This window comes from Hemiscyllium ocellatum, chromosome 4 (assembly GCF_020745735.1).
Source record: "Hemiscyllium ocellatum isolate sHemOce1 chromosome 4, sHemOce1.pat.X.cur, whole genome shotgun sequence".
In the NCBI taxonomy this organism is placed as follows: Eukaryota; Metazoa; Chordata; class Chondrichthyes; order Orectolobiformes; family Hemiscylliidae; genus Hemiscyllium; species Hemiscyllium ocellatum.
This window is the reverse complement of record NC_083404.1, coordinates 43,151,538-43,173,323: the sequence shown is the minus strand read 5'-3', so window position 1 is coordinate 43,173,323 and position 21,786 is coordinate 43,151,538. Positions and strand designations below refer to the sequence as shown.

At 44.8% G+C, this 21,786-nt stretch overlaps 1 protein-coding gene across 5 annotated transcripts in view; it reads right to left on the bottom strand.

Moving 5' to 3' along the window:
• LOC132813017 (zinc fingers and homeoboxes protein 2-like) overlaps window positions 1–16,634 on the bottom strand; it is a 101,146-nt gene extending 84,512 nt beyond the window's left edge. For all 5 annotated transcript variants that reach the window (XM_060823053.1, XM_060823050.1, XM_060823051.1 and 2 more), the window contains exon 1: window positions 16,489–16,634. The gene's annotated coding sequence lies outside the window, so the exon portion shown is untranslated. The remainder of the gene's footprint in view (window positions 1–16,488) is intronic.
• Between the last annotated feature and the right edge of the window lie 5,152 nt (window positions 16,635–21,786).

Here is a 21,786-nt window from a genome sequence, read left to right as displayed (position 1 = left end):
ATTTCAGGAAGAGATAGATAGGTTCTTGATCAGAAGAATCAAGGGTTATAGGGGAAGAGCAGGAAAATGGATGAGAGGTATGTCAGATTACCCATGATCATATTCAATGGCAGCACAGCCTATTCCTGTTCCTCTTTATGGTCTTATTAATAAGGACAGCATTCATATACTACTGGATTTCAACCCTAGTTAAGATGCAAATTGGCAACTTTTTTAGAAGAAGAATGAAGGGGAGAATATTGGCGAGAACCTTTCAGAATATGTTTAACTGATTTGGTTTATTACAGAGAAGTCTGAATCACCAACAGGTCTAAGTGTGCAGTAAAATCTTATATCATTCAATAAGATTATGGCTGATCTTCAACCTTAGTCCACGTGCGACCGTTTCCTCATGTGCTTTGATACCTTTACACCTAAGACTAAGGTTTTTTAGCCAAAGCTGAAACATTACTTCTACCCCTCATTTAAGTTCTCTGGTCAGTATTCAATTAGTCTCTTTGGTTGAAATATCATGAACAGGTACTTAAAATTATGACATATCTGGACTTCCACCTCAAATCTCTTTGAAACTCACTGACCGTAAGTGATACCAATCCCTAACAAGGAGGCTGTTTAAAAATGGCTTTGCAATTAATCTACAAAGCCTGGGAAAAATCAACCCTCTTAAAAAAATGAGAAGTAATTAATTTCGTTAAATGTTCTAACTGGGATGTTACAACTATATTAAAAATCAAAATACAAGATAAATTCATATTTGGTGATAATGTATTTGCATTTAGTAACAATTCATTTGCAACATTACTGGATTTAAGAATGATTGGAAAAATAACAAACTAAAATCTGATTTTTGTGTGTGCGCATGCCAAGTGTGTACGTGTTAATTAAAGATTACTGACAAGCCACTTCATGCCCTGAACCAAATCAGGTTAACTACTAATAGGCAAACAAAATTTGGACTGCAATTGTCTCTTCAAGAAATAGCAATTATGACACGATGAATGAAAACAAAATTAGAAATTGCTGGAAAATCTCAGTATCTCTGACAGCATCTGTGGAGAGAAATCAGAGTTAACATTTTAGGTTGAGTCACTGTACTTCAGAACTAAAGATTATGAGTATTTGGCTTTGAGATTTTAAAGTGCAAAGATGAATAAATTGACAGTTTTCTCTCAAGTATCTCATCCTACCATTTGCCTGCCATCATAGGGCAAATGCTAAACTATTCATTAGTCAATGGGAACAGACAGAACTAAAACTGGCATGTCAATTGAAATTTAAATTGTATCAAACTATTTAGTCAGTTTCAACCTAGTAACCATTTAAATTCATGACAATTTCAATAAACCCACCAATTAAATAGCTCATATTCTCACTAGGGAACAGAGAGTTCATTACTACACAGTTTCAACATCAGCTCAGCAGCTGCTTCAACATTTAACAACCTCAACCTGATGTTTTGCTGCTATTTTTATTTGCACTGTTTAAAAAGAAATGACATTGCAGTTAAGAAACACTAAAACAGGAAATAAATTATTCCACCCACAATAAAAGGACATACACATAGAAGAAAACGTTGTCAGGCTTATAATTAAAGAATCTGTGACCAAGAGGCACAATGGTACCTTTCAAAGGGTCGGCTTCACATTTCAAATATTGAAATGGACTTTGGTTCCTTTCCTATCTAGAAATGCTTAAGAGCATTGGTACTGCTTATGTGAAAAGCTTCATTTCAGGCAACAGTTCCAAGTTTACTGCAACTTACATTTATGTAGCACCTTTAAAGCAATAAGACATTTCAAAGATTTCACAGAGACATTACAAAATAGATAATGACATTGAGAAATAAAAGACAATATTAAACCAGATAACCTCCCAAAGCCTGGTAGGTTTTAAAGAGATAGGCTTTAAGGAGTGTCTTAAGGGAGAAAGCAGTAGAGACAGAGGGTGGTTCAGGTAGGGAACTCCAGAGTGTTGGCCCAGACAACTGAAGACGCCAATAGCGGATCAATTAAAATCAAGGATGCTTAAGATTCCAAAATTAGAAGAGCACAAAAGGATTGAAAATTTGAAGGGGTTTAAAGAGTTATCAAGGACCAAAGGCCAGGGAGGTTATGAGAATGCAAAGATAAAGAATTCAAATTAATGCACTATTCAACCAAGAGCCGATGTACTTTATATCACTGTGTATTATATTTCCTCAATCAAAATACATATTTAAGCATTTACTCACTGTCTAACTTACTCACCCCTTAACCAATTTAATCTCACAGATATACATATGGTTGCATGTGCCTTAGAATTTAGCATAAAGGATCAAGTAGGCAATATGAATGACATTGCCCAGAAACCGGATGGGAAGTAGCGAACACCTGGTGACCAATGAACAGGAATGGATCCTCCTGTACAAACACCACTGATTCAGTGCTTTTAACCTGCACATTAGTTGATACCTATGTTGGGAGTACTTTTCAAAGCATCAACATATACACTTATCTATGCTAGGCCAGTGCGCAGAGGGCAAATGGACAAACAGCATTTGATGTAAGTTAGGACATCAGATTTTTGGATGATTTCAAGTGCGCAGTCAGGAGTGTATTAGGATAGTCAAGTCCAGAGTTAACAAAGCTATGGATGCGGGTTTTAGCAGCTGAACAACTGGGCAGGAGTGAAGATGAGCACTGTTATGGAGCTGGAAATAGAACACATTATAGATGTCAAAGCTATAAAATTTAACTAGAGATTGTGTGCCATAACCATTCTGACTAGAAAATCTCCTTCATTGTTTTGTATTTATCCAATTAGTATCTCTGGTACACACTTAATTACTGATTGATCCCTGACAATCTGTATCAGAAACAGATGTCCCTCTTGTTGAAAGTAAGCACACATCTGTAAATTATTGAAACACGCACCACTGTTGAAGACACAGAACATTCTGTTACTATGCAAAAGGTCACGCATGACAAAGTATTCTTTTTGGTTACAAGCTGCTCCATCCCTCAAACTGTCATGGTTGTAAGAAGAGTGATTATAAATTAGAATTCTTATGCCAATTGTTTTCTCTCTATGCTAAAAGTATACTTTTAATGGCTGCTTCTTATTTGTATCCTTCTAGTCTTTTGGCAACAGAGTAAGCAGGACAATTCAGGGATAAGAAAGGCAGCAGGCCTTTGAACCTCTTGAGGCTAATCAGTCAGGCCACGGGGGATTAATCATATTACCACTTCATTTACCTCCTGCTGATGCATTTCATTTGACACCCACATGTAGCAACATCAATGGTGAACGTTTGAACCAGCCCTTTCGGGAACTTTTTGGGCGCAAAAAGGCAGAGGGGGAAGAGGGGAGGGGGAAGAGGGGAGGGGGAAGAGGGGAGGGGGAAGAGGGGAGGGGGAAGAGGGGAGGGGGAGGGGGAAGAGGGGAGGGGGAGGGGGAAGAGGGGAGGGGGAGGGGGAAGAGGGGAGGGGAGGGGGAAGAGGGGGGGGAGGGGGGGGGGAGGGGGAAGAGGGGGAAGAGGGGAGGGGAAGAGGGGAGGGGGAAGAGGGGAGGGGGAAGAGGGGGAAGAGGGGGAAGAGGGGAGGGGGAGGGAGGGAGGGAGGGGGAAGAGGGGGAAGAGGGGAGGGGGGGGGGAAGAGGGGGAAGAGGGGAGGGGGGGGGGAAGAGGGGAGGGGGGGGGGAAGAGGGGAGGGGGGGGGAAGAGGGGAGGGGGGAGGGGAAAGGGGGGGGGGGGGGAAGAGGGGAGGGGGAGGGAAGAGGGGGAAGAGGGGAGGGGAAGAGGGGGAAGAGGGGAGGGGAGGGGGGGAGGGGGAAGAGGGGGGAGGGGGAAGAGGGTGGAGGGGGGAGGGGGGGGGAAGAGGGGGAAGAGGGGAGGGGGGGAGGGGGAGGAGGGGGGAGGGGGAAGAGGGGGGAGGGGGGAAGGAAGAGGGGGGGAAGGAAGAGGGGGAGGGGAGGGGAAGGAAGAGGGGGAGGGGGGGAAGGAAGAGGGGAGGGGGGGAAGGAAGAGGGGGAGGGGGGGAAGGAAGAGGGGGAGGGGGGAAGAGGGGGAGGGGGGAAAGAAGGGGGGGAGGGGGAGAGGGGGGGGAAGGAAGAGGGGGAGGGGGGAAGGAAGAGGGGGAGGGGGGGGGGGGGAGAAGAGGGGGGAGGGGGGGGAAGGAAGAGGGGGAGGGGGGGAAGGAAGGGGGGAGGGGGGGAAGGAAGAGGGGGAGGGGGGGAAGGAAGGGGGGAAGAGGGGAGAGGGGGAAGGGAAGAGGGGGAGGGGGGGAAGGAAGAGGGGGAGGGGGGAAGGAAGGGGGGGAGAGGGGAGAGGGGGGGGAAGGGGGGGGGGAGGGGGGAAGGAAGAGGGGGAGGGGGGAAGGAAGAGGGGGAGGGGGGGGAAGGGGGGAGAGGGGGGAGAGAGGGAGGGGGGGGGGGGGGAGAGGGGAGGGGGGAAGAAGGGGGGGAGAGGGGGAGAGGGGGGGGAGAGGGGGGGGGGGGAGAGGGGGGAGAGGGGGAGGGGGGAGGGGAGGGAAGGAAGGGGGGGAGAGGGGGGAGAGGGGGAGAGGGGGGGGGAAGGAAGGGGGGGGAGAGGGGGAGAGGGGGGGGGTGAGAGGGGGGAGAGGGGGAGGGGGGAAGAAGGGGGGAAGGGGGGGAGGGGGAGGGGGAGAGGGGGAGGGGGGGGAGGGGGAGGGGGAGGGGGGAAGGAAGGGGGGGAGGGGGGGGGGAGGGAAGAGGGGGGGGGGGAGAGGGGAGGGGGGGGGGGAGAGGGGAGGGGGGAAGGAAGAGGGGGAGGGGGGAGGGAGGGAAGGAAGAGGGGGAGGGGGGGAGGGGGGAAGGAAGAGGGGGAGGGGGGGGAGGGGGGAAGGAAGAGGGGGAGGGGGGAGGGGGGAAGGAAGAGGGGGAGGGGGAGGGGGGAGGGGGGAAGGAGAGGGGGAGGGGGGGGGGGGGAGAGGGGGGGGAGGGGAGGGGAGGGGGGGGGGAGAGGGGGAGGGGGGGGGGGGAGGGGGGAGAGGGGGAGGGGGGAGGAAGGGAAGGGAAGGGAGAGGGGGAGGGGGGGGGAGAGGGGAGGAAGGGAAGGGAGAGGGGGAGGGGGGGAGGAAGAGGGGGAGGGGGGGAGGAAGAGGGGGAGGGGGGAGGAAGAGGGGGAGGGGGGAGAGGAAGAGGGGGAGGGGAGGGGAAGGAAGGGGGGAGGGGGGGGAAGAGGGGGAGGGGGAGGGGGAAGGGAGGAGGGGAAGGGAGGAGGGAAAGAGAGAGGGGGGGAAGGAGAGGAGGGTGTAGGGGGAGGAGGAGGAGGGGAAGAGGGAAGGGGGGAGGGGGAAGGGGGGAAGGGGGGGGAAGAGGGGGGGGGGAAGAGGGAGGGGGGAAGAGGGAGGGGAAGAGGGAGGGGGAAGAGGGAGGGGGAAGAGGGAGGGGGGAGGGGGAAAGAGAGGAGGGGGGAGGGGGAAAGAGAGGAGGGGGGGGGGGGAAAGAGAGGAGGGGGAGGGGGGAAGAGGGGAGGGGGGGAGGGGGAAAGAGGGGAGGGGGAGGGGGGAGGGGAAAGAGAGGAGTGGGGGAGGGGGGAGGGGGGGTGAGGGGGAAGGGGGAAGAGAGGAGGGGGAAGAGGGGAGGGGGAAGAGGGGAGGGGGGGGAAGAGGGGAGGGGGGGAGGGGAGAGGGGAGGGGGGGAAGGGAAGAGGGGAGGGGGGGGAAGAGGGAGGGGGGAAGGGGAGGGGGGGAAGGGGGGGAAGAGGGGGGGGGAAGGGGGGGGGAGGGGGGGAAGAGGTGGGAGAGCGGAGGAAGGGGAGGAAGGGGGAGAGGGAGGAAGGGGGTGAAGGGGGGAAGGGGAGGGGGAAGAGGAGGGGGGAAGATGGGGAGGGGGAGGAAGGGGAAGGGGGGGAAGTGAAGAGGAGGGGAGGGGTGGGGGGAAGGGGAGGGAAGGGGGGCAAGAGGAGGGGAAGAGGAGGGGTGGGGGGAAGGGGAAGAGGGGGGGAGGGGGAAGAGGAGGGGGGAGGGGGGAAGAGGAGGGGGAGGGGAAGAGGAGGGGGAGGGGGAAGAGGAGGGGGAGGGGGAAGAGGGGGAGGGGGAAGAGGGGGGAGGGGGGAAGAGGGGGAGGGGGAAGAGGGGAAGAGGAGGGGGAGGGGAAGAGGAGGGGGGGAGGGGGAGGGGGAAGAGGAGGAGAAGAGGAGGGGGAAGGAGAAGAGGAGGGGAGGGGGGGAGGGGAGTGGGGGGGGGAGGGGGAGTGGGGGGGGGGAGGGGGTGGGGGGGGGGGGAGGGGAGTGGGGGGGGAGGGAGTGGGGGGGAAGGGAGTGGGGGGGGGAAGGGGAGTGGGGGGGGAAGGGGAGGAGTGGGGGGGGGAGGGGAGTGGAGGGAGGGAAGGGGAGGAAGGGAAGGGGGGGGAAGGGAGTGGGGGGGGGAAGGGGAGTGGAGGAAGGGAAGGGGGGAAGGGAAGGGGGGGAAGGGAAGGGAAGGGAGGGGGGAAGGGGAGGGGGGGGAAGGGAAGGGGAGGGGGGGGGAAGGGAAGGGGGGGGGAAGGGAAGGGGGGGAGGGGAAGGGGAGGGGAGGGGAGGGGAAGGAGGGAGGGGAAGGGGAAGGGGAAGGGGAAGGGGAAGGGAGGGGAAGGGGAAGGGGAAGGGGAAGGGGAAGGGGGAGGGGAGGGGAAGGGGAAGGGGAAGGGGAAGGGAGGGAAGGGGAAGGGGAAGGGGAAGGAAGGGGAAGGGAAGGGGAAGGGGAAAGGGGGAAGGGGAAAAGGGGGAAGGGGAAGGGGGAAGGGGACAAGGGGAAAGGGGAAGGGGAAGGGGAAGGGGGAAAGGGGAAGGGGAAGGGGAAGGGGAAGGGGAAGGGAAGGGGAAGGGGAAGGGGACGGGGAAGGGAAGGGGAAGGGGAGGGGAAGAGGAGGAAGAGAGGTGTCCTAACCATTGTCCTGTGCAGCTGCAACATGACCTCCCAATTCCTATACACAATGCACTGAACAATGAAAGCCAGCATACCAAATGCTTTCTTCACTACCTGTCTACCTGTGATTTCACTTTCAAGGAACTATGAACCTGCACTCCAAGGTGTCTCTGTTCGGCAACACTCCTCAGGACCTTACTTAAAAGGCATTTGGATAGATACAAGAATAGGAAAATTTTGGAGGTATGTGGGCTAGGAGCAGGCAGTTGGGCTAGTTTAGTTTGGGACTATATGCACAGGGACTGGTTAGACCAAAGAGTCTGTTTCCATGCTGTGTGAATCTATGACGCTGTTAGGTGTATTGAGATGGATGTCACTCTTCTCTATTCATTCCCCATCCCGACTTAAAACATTTAATTTCTCTGAAATGGAAGCTTAATATTAATGAAGATTTATAGACACACACCACCTCAGATTCTCTCATACCACTTGACATAATAAATGTTTTACATGCTTCTCAAATAAAGCTTCTTTTCTCCCCAACCACCTACAGAGAACTTCAGGGAAACTCAACCTTCCAATATTAATTTTTAAATTTCTGTAAATCAGTCTGCAAATTTTACATGTTTGTAACTCAAACTATTTCTACAACGTACTAACATCCTTATGTTGGTTATCAACACCCCCATAACATGCATCAAAATACATTGCATTTTTCAGTTAAACTGGTCACCAGTTTCCATCTCTGTAACACTGCTGATACAGACACTGTCCTTTCCCCAGTGTACCTGTCATTGGAATCCACATCCATGCTTTGGTAACTTCATGTTTAACTAGTCCAATGCACTCCAGGGTAGACTCCTACACTCTGTTCTCTGTAAACATGGGCACATTCTCCCCATACCTGTGTTGGCTTCCTCCGGGTTGTCCAGTTTCCTCCCACAATCCAGTGATGTGCAGGTCAGGTGAATTGGCCATGCTAAATTGCCCATAGTGTTAGGTTCATTAGTCAGAGGGAAATGGGTCTGGATGGGTTACTCTTCAGAGTTGGTGTGGACTTGTTGGGCCAAAGGGCCTGTTTCCACACTGTAGGGAACCTAACCTAAACTTCAAGTCAAAGACAGTGTTTAACTTGCATACTCTTACTCATCCTTCTGCTCACTGATCTACACTGGCTCCCAGCTGAGCAACTAATCTATTTCAAACTTTCCTTCGGGGTTCTCAATTCACTGAGGTCTCAGCCAACTCTTGTCCCACCAGTCCCACACCACTCAGATGCCCACATTCCCCCAACACTGGTTTGAAAATCATTGAGTTTAACCAGTTCAGGTGCATGCAACGCTCTGCAATTCCCCCTCTCATTTCTTTCTCTTCTATTTTAGGGCCCTCCTTTACCTGACCTGTTTGAACAGCTTTTGGTCAGCTGTAATAAAATGGTGTTTTACAATGCTCCTTGGCACATTTTATTAAATTTTAAAAAGTTACATATAAAAGCAGACTTTGCAAATATAATTTTTTGAGTGACGCAGTGTTGCTGGATAATTTGAGACGAATATATAGAAAGAGCCATATCTTCTTAACAGCACAATTTATAGCATAATGCTAGAATATCTCTTTGTTCTTCTGAAATACCACATTTTTCCTTAATATATCTGCATTGAAAAACTTAACTCCTCAATCATACTTATAAAACGTTGTGGTTCTGTTCGCTGAGCTGGGAATTTGCGTTACAGACGTTTCGTCCCCTGTCTTGGTGACATCCTCAGTGCTTGAGAGCCTCCTGTGAAGCGCTTCTGTGATGTTTCCTCTGGCATTTATAGTGGTTTGAATCTGCCGCTTCCAGTGGTCAGTTCCAGCTGTCCGTTGCAGTGGTTGGTATATTGGGTCCAGGTCGATGTGCTTATTGATCGAATCTGTGGATGAGTACCATGCCTCTAGGAATTCCCTGGCTGTTCTCTGTTTGGTTTATCCTTTAATAACTATGACAACTTGCATTATCTTAAAGAGTCATTTATAACCAAGTATAAAATCTTAGTCTGAACTATGTTGGTTACAGAATTTGACAGAATAAACTAAATTAATTGTACTGTCTTTGAAATGAGTGTCATTCAACCAAGATGCCAGATGCCCAAGAAGTGGAGTGAAATGATCGTGGCATAATTCAATGAGAATAGGTTAATTTCTGACCTCTAAAATCAGTCTGTTTCATAGAATTTTGTTTATAATTTTTTTTTAAACAATATTGTTGTATAAAGACAGTTTGTTTTTCATCTCCCCCCCCACACCCCTCCTCCTCCTCTAACCACTTGAGACAAGGTTGGTGGATGTTGGTGATAACTGTTCGACTGATTATTGGGGGAGATGACTGGGTTTCTTCTTTTCAAAGATGATCATTACTTTAGTGCTTGGAGACAAAAGACCATAGGGCATAAGATAGAGGAAAAGAATTAGGCCATGCAGTCTGCTCCATTACCTGATACTTTCCAGCTAAATTGGGTTGTCATCCAGATCCTGCTAAAAACCTGTGCCATGTGTTTCTTTATCAGCTGAACCATGGGTGGATCGGAACATGGGTACTTATTAAAATTTCACCATTGTTGAAGATGATTACGTCAAAGATGCTTTCCAAATTAATCCACAAGGGTAGTGTTTGAGACTCAACCATTTTCAGCTTGTAAAATGATTCTACCCTCAAAAATAATGTCTGAACTGGGTATATTTGCTGATGATTGTGCAGTGATTAGCACCATTTGTAACTCATTAGGTATTGGCCTCGTCTATGTCGAGATGCAGCATTCAAGCTTGGCTGATGAATGAAGTTAAATTTGTACATCATTTCCACTGAGAGAGAATCCAACCACCTTCACTTGATAGTCAATAGCAGTACACTACGGCCGAATTCCCCACCATTGACATCCTGGAGATTATTCTTGACCATAAACTGAACTGGGCTAATCATATGCAGGAGCAGAAGGGGAGGCTGGGAATTCAAATGGCAAATAACTCTCATCCTAATTCCTGAAAGCCTGTCCACAGTCTAAAAGGCACAACACTAGAGTGAGATAAAATACCGTGCACTTGCCTGAATGGATGTAATGCCATCAACAAGCTCAACACCATCAAAAACAAACCAGTCCACTTGATTAGCGCCCAGTCACCAACTTAATTATTCACATTTTTCACCAATGCACAATGGCAGCAATGCATACTATCCATATGACAGACTGCAGCAAGTCATTTCTAAACGCAAACATCAATCAGGAAAAAGTATGTGTGAATAACACCATCTGCAAATTTTGCTCCAAGCCACACAACATTCTTATTTGAAATGATATTACAAATCCTTAAGTGTTGTGGAAGATTCTGGCAGTCCCTTCTTAACAGCAGAATTGGTGGACTTGCATCAGATGGATTATAGCAGTTCAATCTCAAGGGCAATTAAAGAATGGTCAATGAATGCTGCACATGCCAGTGACACCCAAACACCATGAAAGATTGTAACAAAAATAGGTCAGACCAAATTACAGAGTTCGTCCTTAGCAGAAGCAAGAGAAAAAAAATACATACATTGTATTGTTTGATGAATTAGTCCTTATACTATGAGCTACACATGAAGGAGGTCCATTTCCAAAATATATCTGTGACCTAAAGTTATCAGTGGTAAATAGCTCTTGTTTTGAACATTACCGTTACGTAACCACGTCCTCAACAGGCCTCATTAAAAACTCACTAATTCACAGGTCTATCAGAATTAAATTGGTTTCTAAATGTCACAAGAATATTTTTCAGAAGTAGTTGTCTACTTGACTTGATAGTTTAGTGCTTACATCATTTCTGCAGGGAAAAAAAACTCTTTTCTACATCTCTGTCTCAACACAAACACAATTAGTCCTTGAATTTCTGTTCCAAAATTTTCACAAACCCTGTAGGTAAAAGGTCTAAAATATCATGAGGTTGCAAAAATAAATTTGAAATACAAAGTGATAAAAAGGCAAACTGTGGGATAGCTTGTGAGCACAATGCCATCTTTCAAAGAACTAAAACGTATTAAGTCTTTGCAGTGCATTAAATTATTGAAACAAGAGTTCAGCTTGGGCCATGCTTGCCCAATGTAATCAGCACAGAACATGGAGAGTGAATAATACTTAGAAAATTGTCCAAAATGCATTATTTAGGCAACTTGATATTAAAACATTGCACAGCATGTCACTCTGAAAATAAAAGCACTAGCAGCAAAACTTCAGTGTGACGGTAGTCAAGGCAACAAGAAATGTATTGCAATTTGAAACGCTGAACTCTCACAACCTAGCATACATGTTAGGCTTCTTATTCATCAGCCTTCATTATAACTCCATTGCAGCAAACTTTAATTTCTTTTTGGCTTTCTTCTCTAGCAAAACTGTGAAAACATTGTTGACAAAAAAAATCCAATTAAATGTTTTATTAATGGGTGGCTCTGGCTTCAGTTTAAATCTCCAATAATCTTTATGTAAATTATGCAGTAAAGGTTTCCACACCCAGTGAGCATCTTTGAGAACTAATGGAAGTTGACAGTTCTTATTGGTACAAATTAAGGAGTGAATGAAGTGTCCAAAGGCCCAACCATTTCCTGTATTGAGCACTGGAGTGACTGGAGGGAAACTGTTAAACGTAGCACAGAATATTTTTCTAAATTTAAGCAGATGTAAAGCTGTGAAACCAACAAGCAGATAGGATTTAACAGATGCAGTGACACTTTTTAAAAATGTGTTCATTCACAGGATGGAAGCATCACAGGTCAGGCCAGCATTTCTTCTGCTGCTGACCCTTAAGAAACAGGTGATGCCGTTAAACTGCTCTGGTTCACCTGGTGCAGGCACACAGTTAGGCAGTGTGTTCCAGGATTTTGAAACAATTAGGAAGGAACAGCTGATATATTTCTAAGTAAGGATGGCGTGTAAATAGGGGTACCTTGGAGACTGGTGGTGTTTCCATTCAACTGCTGCTCTTGTGCTTCCAGGTGATAGCAGTTGTGTGTTGAAGGAGGCTTGCTGCGTTGCATCTTATATGTTGGGGTGTTTCACTGGTGTATGGAAAAGCTCTTTAAAAGTAGCAACATGAGACCAATTAAGCAGTCTGCTTTGACCTGGATGATGGCGTTAAGCTTTTTTGAGTGTAACTGGAAAGAATTCCCAGCCTCTAACCTTTTGTCACCAGTTTTTCTGGTCCTGGTCAAGTTTTGGCCAATAGCGACTCCCAGGATATTAATGGTGAGGATTCGACCATGGTAATGCCAATGAATACGAAGGGAGGGATTCTTTCCCTCCCCATCTTTGCTTGACATGAAAACATGGGGGAAAAAAAAAGACAGCCGGCTATGGCTGAGATGGAGTGAGTGCAGCGAAACAACTAGTTAAACTGGGCACGCAGGAAAAGAGAAACTAGTACACAGTTTTTTTTAAAAAATGAGTGAAAAGTGGAAAAGGTTTTCCAGTCTTTAAACTAAAACTGCAAGATATTTGATCACACACCCTCTGCAAAGATCCTTCTGGCTTTTTTTTAAATGCTGACTTTTGTAATTTACAATATAGATATAAAGAAAGACACCATTATTACACAAAAGAACAAAATAAAACTAATTCAAATGTTATAGCCGCACGAACAGTGAGAAATGTACTTACTCTGATGTGCTTTTACAAAGAACAACACTATATCCAGATTGTCCTGACTAGTCAGTTATCCTCACAGTTATTCATTAGGAACATTGGTATGTTTATATATTGCAAATATATATTTTAGAAAACCCAAGAACAGTGATGACAACCACCCAACAAGCATCTTTATAAAGTGCAGGAAGTAAGGCAAGGGGAATGGCATTATTTTTAATCTCACTGGATACAAAACATTAAAATGAATATCTACAAATCAAATTGCTGAAATAATGAGAGAAGTAACAGAAATCTTTCAAAAGGTAGCGAAAATTCAGCTCCAAGCTTTCATCTAGAGATAAACAGCTGTGAACCTGTTTACTGTGTTGTTGGAATGGTCACAAATTTCTGAAAACAAATCTGTTCCTCAGATCTCAGATTTCCAAATTTTGCAAAACAATGGCATCAACACCCCAACCCTTTTTGAGTTCCACTAAATTCATGCACTTCATCCATTTCAGCAAGGAGCGTTAGTCACAAGCAAGAAACAAATGTTGCAGCCTTCTTTAGAACAAACATTAACGTTTCAAAAGTTGAAAGGTGCTACATTCTTTTTGCAAGAGCACTTGATCACAATTTTAAAAAAATACACTGCAAGTGAGGAATGACGAAAGAGATGGACACATGATCTTGCACATTGCTTTTGTTCATTCCACTTGCCATTCCTTCAAAAAAAGAAAGAGTCAACCAGAAATGAATTTATACAATAATCCCCAATTTCACTATTCAAAATTTTTGTCACTACAAAATCTGGTACAACTAATACTGCCCAAACAACAGTGAACATGTAAGTCACAGATAGTAAAACATGCGTTATGTAAATAACAAGATGCCTTGCTGTTCTACCAGAAAGCTACAAATTTATTCCAACCAGAACCTGAACTAAACCCCGAATCATGTCACACAGTGGCACATTCATCCTGTGAACACGCAGCCAATTGATAATAAAATTCTTTCAGTAAACACTGACAGTGATTAAAAAAAAACACAGTAGAGAATCATAACAATAAAACCAACAGACAACAATAATTTTTTTCTTTAAAAATAGATTAAATTTAAGGAAAGCATTGCACAAGTTCAACTGGTAATCTAACACTATCTGCCACACAAATTGATAAGGAACTGCAAATAGTGTAAATACAAGATGGGTACTTTAAGTACAGATTGCCCTTATCAGAAGTGAATGGTTGCTTGTAATATGCAGATTATCAATTGTTACATGTAACATGCCAGAAATCCTCACCTGACATAATTTTCACATAATTAGCTCGTTGTGAGCAAATGTGAGTGGCAAAGCTCATTTTTTACCAAAGCAGTAGAAATGTACACATCTTCTCTTCACATTTAGTGTTTTGAATACTGTAGTTCTCTGTATCACAAAATGCACTTTTGTTCACAAATTATTAAAGCATATTTTGGATGTACTTTTACCAACTGAATGACAAAGCCAGATTTTGCTGTTGTTTACCATGACAAGGTTAGAAATAGAAAGGTTTTAGGTATTTTGCATCTGATTCAAGTAACTTTCTATATCTATTACCTTGACCACTAGGTTAGATTGCCTCATCACTCATTGGCTTACTATTTTTTTCTTTCTTTAGAACCCCCCACCAAAAAAAAAAGACAGTGGATGTGAAAAAAAGTAGCATTTCAAGTTCCTCCATACGGATCTTAGTGTTAGGCCTGTCCACGTCTGCCTTTTAATTGAACCCTTCTTAATTTCAATTAATGTTCTTAATTCAGTCCTTTAATAAGAGGTACCATCTAGTTAAATCATGTGGAAATACACATAGCCTGAAAGCATTGGCAACATATTCAATGAGGGCCCTTCACAGTCAACATCAAAAACAAGTGCTTGTTTTCATTTAAAGTGTACAAAGACTTAATTCAACATATTGCAAATAGCCACCCTGTCATACTTTGAACTCATTCATGTAACATGGGTGTCAGTGAATTTCATCTATCCCTGTGTAAAAACACAATGAATGAAGCCAGGGAAATTTTTGACTGTTGTTCCTCATGCTGCTTCAGTTCCAAGGTTTTCAGGCCTCTTCCAAAAATGCAACCAAGGATCACAACATATTTTTCAAATTAATTTTATTTTGTAAAACCATGCAGGACTTTTTCTTAAAAGCAGAAATCAATTTGGCAGGATTGCAGCTCAAAAAGGCCAAGAAAACATTGCAAATTCAATATTAATATTTACATAATGCTCCCTGCACTTGGGGAGTTACTATGCACTGCCAAATAACAGGGTAGAAGGGATGGTCCATATAAAAAAAACTCCACATATGGAGACAGTGATCTGGATACAGGATTTTGTCCTGCATATTCATGATTTTACAATAGTTTTGTTCTGGTTGATTGTTCTTTAGTTGTGTTGTGTGCAACTATTGTTGTATAATAATCTTGTGTTGCTTAAACTTGCAACTATATAAACAGAAAAGTACAACAGTACTCTATTGCTATGGCATTCATGATTCTTTTTACAAAAATTAGAAGTCTGCATACTATCAGACTAACAAAGACTCCCTGCTTCCAGTACGACCTGTTGTTTTCATGAAGGAGTCAGTAAATTTTAAAACTGTTTCTGTATGCCTACTCTTGGCAAAACAAACTCTGTTTCTGTATTCTTTAAAACCAGTCTTGTAAATTACCGACATTGGCTGATGAACGCTGCTCTTTTTTCTGAGCACAAACATGCCAAAAGGCCTGACAACAAGTTTTAAAGACATAAGATCTCATTTCATTAACCCATACATATCAGCATGTTTTCAGATACAACAGAAAATGGTTTTAAATCATTCCAAAGGACCATGCATAAGTGACTAACAGTTACAAACCAGAAAAGACAGAAATGACTAGACTTTGAGCTTTTAAGTATGGAACTTATTATCCAACAATGAACACATTTGATGATGTTTACAATAGAGATACAGACGTAAATAGTAAACTCTAGTTTTCATTTTTTTGAAGGGGGAATTGTTGTTTATATGCCACCACGTACAGTAAGAGCATGAAGGGATGCTGTCTCTTTGAACTGAAGTTTGGGAAATTTAAATCACGCACGCACACTAGCAAACAAAAGCCTGATCTCCTTTCCAGGTTTCAAATGAAGGTGGTACATGGGTCCAAAAGAAAATACTGACCACCCAAAGTCCTACCTCTGGGCAATCGAGGCCCTTGATGCCCAAATCAGTATTATTCATTTTTGAAGCAAAAAGGAAAGACAGAATATTGGGTCACAGCAAACAGTTCCCTACCTGCACAACAACTAGCACCATCACCATTAGCCCCAAGACCCTCATTTCATCACCAAGCAACGCGCCAAATCTCTCCCACCACCGCCACACACCCCAAAACACACCACCGAATCTCCGCCAAATTCTCGCCCCTGCCCAATCTCTGGGGACATACTCCCAAAGCCCAACGCCAAACCCGCCGATTACGCCAACAGCACCCCTCACCCCGTTCCCCACCAAGTCCCCCGCCCGATCTCCGCCCAAACTCCACCAGTCTCGCTCTCTTGGCCCCCTGGTCGGATCGCGCATTTTGTTTCATGCGGCCAACCAAAAATCGGCGACACCATAGCCACAGCTTCCCGCAAAAAAATACACTCACTGTTAAATTTTCCACTTTGTTTGTTTTGGGGGGGGGGGGAGAAAGAGGGAGAAGACTACGGCTGGCAAAAAAAAAGAACCTTTGCCCGGAAAATACAGGAGAAGATAAAAGGGAAATAAAACAGACACCCCCCCCTTGAAAAATATGAAACATTTTTTTGTTTTTTATAAAACAACAGCTGACAGGAGATGGGGGGGGGGGGAGGCATGGCCGCCATGTTTCGCTCTACTTACGACATGGGAGACATGTTTAAGTTGCATTTTATTCCTCACTGTCTGGGCTGAGGTGCAGTGTGTGGAAGGGAGGAGGGAGAGAGGGGGTTAAAATCTCCTTACCTGCTCCTCCTGCTGCTGCTCCCACCGCTGCGCTGAGGGGATACCAGGAGCTGAGCCGCCGCTACTCTGTAACTCTTTCTTGGCTACAATGTAACCAGCAGCGAAATGTAGCAAAGCCCAGCTTGGAGGTACAGGGAAGCCGCGACAGGGGCAGATCCGCCAAAGCACATGATCGCAAACGTCAGCAAGCACTATTTGCATACGATACCAGAGGCGGCTTTCTTCCTCTCGATGTGTCCGCGAGCGTTCCTTCTTGTGCACAACTTTCTGCTGTCCAAGTCACTCAGCCCTCTCCCTCCGGCTGAACTCTGCCCAGCACGTGTGCTGGATCCTTCCAGTATCGCAACCAGTAACGGGCAACAAAAGTGGTCAGCTCCCACCCCGGGACGATAGTTTGCCCAGCCATGTAATTGGCCCTGTGCTCATTCTCAGCTTTACTCTCTGGATTTTGGAAGAGTGGGAAGCATCCCAGGTTCTGAAGTGGCTGGGTAGGTTGATTGCTGAGAGATTGCTGATGACGAGCTTGTGCTCGACCCTCCTGCTCTTCAGGGATGCTGACTGACCTGCTGTGCTTTTCCAGCCCCACACTTTTTGACTCTGGTGTCCAGCGTCTGCAGATCTCACTTTCTCCTTGCTGAGAAATTGCTTCTGCTGTCCAGGGCATCTAAGGCATGGGGGCTCAGTGAAATGAGAAGCTCCTTCACTCAAAGGGTTGTAAAATTTGGAATTTTCAGCCCCAGGTTGTTATTGAACCCACCAAGAGCCAGGCAAGACAGATGTGAGGTCTGTCTGTGAATATAGGAACAGACAGGAAGGTGAAGTTGATGCCCAAGATCACCCATGATCATATTGAATAGCAGAACAGACTCAACTGCCCTTATGCTCCACTGTGCTGTTATTTCTTGTGTTTTTGTACTCATCCCAGATCCTATTACCGTTGTGACCTCAAAGTCTTGACTAGTGTTTTGAGAAATATTTAACATGGCCATTTTTTAAACCCAAATGATATGACAAGCCTGACACAATATTGTTTATTAAAAATACATTTATATTTTCCTTTCCTGACATTCCAAAAGGCCTCCCATTGGGTCATGGGTCTGTGGAATCCATTTCCCCAGAAAGCAGCTAAGGCTGGAAAATTTACTTTATTCAAAGTTAAAAATCAGACAACACCAGGTTATAGTCCAACAGATTGGTTTGGAACTAGCTTTCAAAGCACTGCTTCTTCTTCAGGTGGTTATGAAGCAGGACCATAAGACACAGAATTCATAGCAAAAGATTACGGTTATAAAATGATCCAAGAAACAAGCCTAGATTGTTATGTCTTTCATCTTTTAGAATGGATTTGCTGGTTTCGGTTCTTTAATATGTAAATCCCAGAACTTATTTTAAGTCACATTCTCAAGATAATTTAAAGTTTTATAACAAAAGGTGACATTTAAGCTCAGACATCTCTAGAGCATTAAAGCTTAAAGGTGTGAGGTTAAAGTCTATCTGTATCCCAATCTTGAATCAGACTGGTTCTATTTCCAAAGTGGAATTTACAAGTATTACATGGATTGACTGCCTGCATTGACTGCTTGCAGGTTCTGCATTTTTTTGAGCAAAATAGAATGTATCTGCAAATATAATTCTGCATGTTCAGATGAGGAGGAATGTGACGAGGCCTGAAGGTGCTCAAGGATGCCCTTGTAAGATGCTCAACTCATTGATTGCTAGTTCCAATGTGCCACAATGAGAAATGTAATTACCTTCTCAGGAGACAGACACGGGTTGCAACTGATAAGGTAGCCTTAGTTATGCAGTACTTCCCGGGAGCCAAAAAAATACGCCATGTTCTTCGCAGCCTGCAACACATTATCAATGAGGATGAGCACTTCGCCAAGACCTTCCCTATGCCTCCACTTCTCACCTTTAAACAACCACCAAACCTTAAACAGATCATTGTTCACAGCAAACTGCCCAGCCTTCAGGACAACATCGATCACAACACCGTACAACCCTGTCATGGCAGCCACTGCAAGACATGTCAGAATGTCGACACAGATATGGGGATACCACCCACCATGTATGTGGCAGGTGCTCACATGACTAGGCCAACATTATCTATCTCATATGCTGCAAGCAAGGATGCCCCCCCGACGTAGGGTATATTGCCGAGACCAAGCAGACGCTATGACAACGGATGAATGGACAACAATCACCAGGCAGGGGTATTTCCTCCTAGTCGGGAACACTTCAGCGGTCAGCGACGTTCGGCCTCGGACCTTCAGGTGACCATCCTCCAAGGCGGATTTTGGGACAGGCAACACTGTAAAGTGGCCGAGCAGAGGCTGAGAGCCAAGTTCGGTACCCATGGGATGGCCTCAATTGGGGTCTTCTGTTCATATCCCACTACGGGTGACCCCACTACACTATACACTCTCTCACACATAGGCACAAACACATGTTTACATGCGCACAAACTCAAGCAGACCCTCTCTCATATACAAACTCTCTCTCATATGCTCACACATATACCCCCTACACTCACACCCATGCACCCTCTCACAGGCTAATACCCCATCTCACACACACTTTACCAAGCTTGCGCACACGCAAACACAAACTTTCTCATGTTCACTCACACTCACATGCACACACTCACTCTGTCTCTCTGTCTCTTTCTCTTTCTCTCTCTCTTCTGTACGCATGCGCACACGTAAGTTTATGGGGTGAATTTGTATTTTCAGAATTATATTTGCAGATACATTATATTTTGATCAAAAAATGCAGAACCTGCAAGCAGTCAATGCAAGCAGTCAATCCATATATTTGTAAATTCCACTTTGGAAACAGAACCATTCTGATTCAAGATTGGGATACAGACAGACTCTAACCTCATACCTTTAAGATATTGTCTGAGCTTAAGTGTCACCTTTTGTTATAAAACCTTAAATTATCCTGAGAATGTGACTTAAAAGAAATTCTGGGATTTATATATTAAAGAACCGAAACCAGCAAATCCATTCTGAAAGATGAAAGACATAACAATCTAGGTTTGTTCAATATATCATTGTATCACTGTAATCTTTTGCTATAAATTCACAATGCCCGATGAAGTAGCAGTGCTTCAAAAGCTAGTGCTTCCAAATAAATCTGTTGGACTATAACCTAGTATTGCGTGACTTTTAACTTCGTCCACTCCAGTCCAACAATGGCTCCTTCAAATCAGCTCCTTCAAAGCTTAGTTAGATGGTTTTAAATAGAAGTTGAATGTTATAGGGCAGACAGGAAAGTGGAGTCAAAATCATCAATCAGGAATTATAGAATGGCGAACAGGATTGACGAGTGAGTGGCCTATTCCTGCTTCTAGGGTGGTTGCTCCTATGCTTCTCAGGCATTTAATCCTTTGTTTGAAACGTCATTGTTGTAGTGGATGAACTGCCACAAGCCAAGTTGCCCAAAATGTGATAAAACCAAATAACCAAATATATAATTAATGCTGATTGAGGAATAAATATTGGCCAATATTTCAGCATTAACTGGGGGCTATTGTAGTGCAGCGATGGTATCCTTACTTCTGAACCCTGAGTTCAAGTCCTACCTGCTCTAGAGATGTGTGATAACGTGTTAGAAAAAGTTGATTTTTAAAAAACTGCCTGGTTCTTCTTCAAAATAGTGCCCCAGGAGTATTTACATCCACCAAAAGGTCAGTCAGTTTAAAGCCATCTGAATTTTGAAAGATGACGCCTCTCTAAGTACATTGGTTTATCCAAAACATTTTTTTTACTGAAATTCTTCAATGAGATTTGACCCACAATCTCAATCTCGAAAATGAGAATAGTACTGTCCAAGCTACAGCTGTCTTTATCAATTCCAGCTACATCATTCTTGGATGGATAGCTTGCAGTAATGTAACATAATAATGATATTTTTGCATTTAATTCAACTACCATCAATTTTCATTTTACTTTACCCATTGCACATTTATGCATCAGATTTTAATGTTAATAAAGATTAGGGTTAGATTAATCTAATAATCACTGTATTGTTGCAACAATAGCTTCAATTAATACTACTAAATTGTAACAAGTGTAATTAAAGTAAACTGTGCCCCAAAGTATTGAATAAACCAGTGAAGTTCATTCCCTTTTACTTCCTCACCTCCCTCCCAGGTTTGGAATTAGCATATGTAATTTGAAAATAGACTGCTTCATTTCAGGTTATGATTGAGGAAAAGAAAGCATTTGACATTTACAGCAGGTTTATTTTCTGCATGATTTAAGATGTTATAATTTAGACATTTAAGATCTCATCAATCCAACAAAAAAAACAAAGAATACATCGAAGATGCCCCAATAAATTGTGCAGCATTGCAGTGACTAATTTCTGTCCGATGGGTGAACTTATCAGTTCACTGAACTGCAAGAGCCAAGTGGCCTTTTATTCCTACAGCTCTTGCTCAACGTGCTCATTGAATCTGACATCAAGGCTTTTCTGATGAAAGATTGGAGTGAGATCTATTGCTCGGGAAAGCCCTGTAGTTAAAGAAACACTCACACAAGCACACACACAGGGGATTTCGTCTGATGGAGAGGAAATGACACACATCAGCAACTCCAAACAGCAGGCGCGCAATTCCAACCAGCCTCACAGTGACACCCTCCTGCTCTTCTATATCTGGTCAAGAAAGTAGCATAATTGAAATATTTAAAAGGACATGATCCTTTTTCTTTGTTTAAATATAAGAAATATGGCATTTGAAATTTCTTAGACATAAGCAGCCTTCAGTATTTTAAAGATGCAGCGTTATCTTTGTAGATTTTTAGGTTGTTGACTGAAGCTATAAGAATTATTTGCGAAGTGACTGTCCTGACCCCTAAAGTATTCATTGCCGATAAGACAGTCACTGTTATAATGTAGGAAACACAGCAGTCAATTAGCACATAGCAAGCTCCCATAAGCTGTAAAGTGGTAATGAACAGATCAGTGTAGATTGGATAAATAGACAAGGTCTTTTCACTGGGTTGGGGGAGTCCAGAACTAGAGGGCATAGGTTTAGGGTGAGAGGGGAAAGGTATAAAAGAGACCTAAGGGGCAACTTTTTCACACAGAGGGTGGTGTGTGAATGGAATGAGCTGCCAGAAGAAGTGGTGGAGGCTGGTACAATTGCAACATTTAAAAGGCATCTGGATGGGTATATGAATAGGAAGAGTTTGGAGGGATATGGGCCAAGTGCTTGAAATGGGACTAGATTAGGTTAGGATATCTGGTCAGCAAGGATGGATTGGACTCAAGAGTCAGTTTCCGTGTTGT